Raw genomic sequence first — 2,590 nt, 5'->3', positions numbered from 1 at the left:
AGGAATTTGTGTTTATATTAACTCAAAACACTTTCTATGATGCTCTACTGGGTTCAGGAAATGGTTCTGCTTCTGAAGACCCAGAGGCAAGAGTCAGAGCCTTGACCTCAGAGACCCAGGACTGTGCACCCCGACAGGGCCTCCACCTGCCACGTGTAGCCACACATAGAACTTGAAATGTAACCAAAGCTGAGATAAACTCTAAGTGTAAACCACACACCAAATTTCAAATACTCAGTGTGCTTAAAAAATTTTGTTGATGATGTTTATATTACGAATGTTGAAATAACATTGTGGGCATATTGAGTTAAATCAAACTTGTTTTTAAAATCATTTTATCTATTTTCATTAAACAAAATATGACTACTAGAAAATTAAAGATTATACATGTGACTGGTATTATTACTGCACAGTTCAGTTCAGTTCAGTCGCTCAGTCGTGTCCAACTCTTTGCGACCCCATGAACTGCAGCACACCAGCCCTCCCTGTCCATCACCAACTCCCGGAGTTCACCCACATCCATGCCCATTGAGTCGGTGATGCCATCCAACCATCTCATCCTCTGTCGTCCCCTTCTCCTCCTGCCCTCAATTCCTCCCAGCATCATAGTCTTTTCCAATGAGTCAACTCTTTGCATGAGGTGGCCAAAATATTGGAGTTGCAGCTTTAGCATCATTCCTTCCAAAGAAATCCCAGGGTTGATCTCCTTCAGAATGGACTGGCTGGATCTCCTTGCAGTCCAAGAGACTCTCAAGAGTCTTCTCCAACACCACAATTCAAAAGCATCAATTCTTCGGTGCTCAGCTTTCTTCACAGTCCAACTCTCACATCCTGGAGGACAAATGTCATGTGAGGAAAGAGGTGATGCTATGAAGTGTTATAAAGACACCAGAGATGTGCCATGGAGGAGAGAGAAGAGGGAAATAAATATTAGCTGGACAACCAAGAGGGGCTTCCTGAAAAAAGTGACATCAGAACTGGGTCTTGAAATAAGATTATAGGGAAAAGGCCTGAAGGCATTCATACTTGGATCTAGGATGGGAATTTTTTACCTCGGCTGGTCGGAGGACTGAAACAGATTTTGTGGTGCTAGAGTCTTCCTAGGGTTTCCAAATCCATTTGCCCATTTGATCACTCTGGACAGCGTGTCATGTACTTTCAGAAGCTCTTATAGCTGCAGTAGATTAAAAGAAGGAGGTCGAATGAGATAAGGGCTTCCCAGCTGGTGCTAGTGGTAAAGAACCTGCCTGCCAATGTAGGAGACATAAGAGATGCAAGTTCGATCCCTGGGTCAGGAAGATGTCCCGGAGGAGGGCATGGCAATCCACCCTGGTATTCTTGCCTGGAAAATCCTGCAGGGTTACAAAGAGTTGGACATGACTGAAGAGACTTAGCAGCAGCAGAATGAGAGTAAGAGAGCCAGAGAGAGCCAGAGATTCATTATTCTGACAGTGGGATGGTGGCTGAATCTGCGCACACCAAACAATGTTATTGTCCTTCTTTTTCCTTCTTCAGTTCTTACATAACTCGCTGATCTGTAGCTGTTTCTCTATGATTCAAAGGCCACCTGACTTGGAATCTATGGCAGTGGGGTCCAACAATATATTTGCATAACAGACTCTTCAGGCAAGTCCTAAGAAAGCTGAATTTGAAAACAATTGGTCTAGAATTTTACACTCTCCAGAGTACTTACTGGTACCTCTGACAGTCCACACCATCCCAAGGTGTTTTCCTGGTCAATGCTGTCAGCCTCGTTTGTCCTGCCTTCTCTCATTTCCACCTGTGCAACCCTTTGAGCTGTGTACAGCGTCACGCAAGGTCACTCCTCCTAGGCCAAAAGAGCAATGGCCTCCTTCAAGCGGTATCACCAAGCCAGCATTGCTCTCACATACTCACTTCTAGATCAGTTAATTCATTCAGCTTGCAACACACATTTGTATCTTTTATGCACCAGAAACTACACTATTCTCTGGAGACACACAAGGAACTGGACGAGGTCCCCAGACCAGGGTGCTTACTCTCTAGAACAGAGGCTAGCAGTGTGACAGAAGTCAGAAATGAGCTTCAAGAGGTGTCAAATACAATACACCATGATAATTGCTATGTTCCCATGTAAACTTTTTTGTTGCTTTAGTTGTTGTGCTGTGCTGTGCTTAGTTGCTTAGTTGTGTCCAACTCTTTGGGACCCAATGGCCTGTAGCCTGCCAGGCTCCTCTGTCCATGGGATTCCCCAGGCAAGAATACTGGAGTGGGTTGCCATTTTCTCCTCTAGGGGATCTTCCCAACCAAAGGACTGAATTCGAATCTCCTGCATTGCCAGGCAGATTCTTTACCACTGAGCCAAAAGTTCACAGGTAGGTAAAAGTTTTCAAAAAGTTTTCAAGGTTTCGCATAACTGAAAAAGGGCTAAGAGCTACCGGATGGACTGATAACAATGTTCACTCTTCTTTCTAAAATGAGAAAGTGTCATCACTGGCAGGCTAGCAAGTGTCATCATTGCAAGCTAGCAAAAATGATGCCAAGTCAGGATCATCAGTAACAATGCCATGACGGGGTCAAGTCTTTGCTCCAGAATCAGTGACATCAAGAT

General features: G+C 44.4%; 1 long non-coding RNA gene across 1 annotated transcript; it reads right to left on the bottom strand.

Moving 5' to 3' along the window:
* Positions 1-321: 321 nt before the first annotated feature.
* Positions 322-1,174, bottom strand: LOC138438070 (uncharacterized). Its single transcript, XR_011256254.1, has 2 exons — positions 1,053-1,174; positions 322-831 (listed from the first exon to the last, which is right to left on the bottom strand). It is a non-coding gene; the product is annotated as an uncharacterized lncRNA (long non-coding RNA).
* Positions 1,175-2,590: the final 1,416 nt, after the last annotated feature.

This window comes from Ovis canadensis, chromosome 3 (genome assembly GCF_042477335.2).
Source record: "Ovis canadensis isolate MfBH-ARS-UI-01 breed Bighorn chromosome 3, ARS-UI_OviCan_v2, whole genome shotgun sequence".
Lineage (NCBI taxonomy): Eukaryota > Metazoa > Chordata > Mammalia > Artiodactyla > Bovidae > Ovis > Ovis canadensis.
The sequence above is the reverse complement of the archived record's forward strand: the minus strand, read 5'-3'. Positions and strand labels throughout refer to the sequence as shown.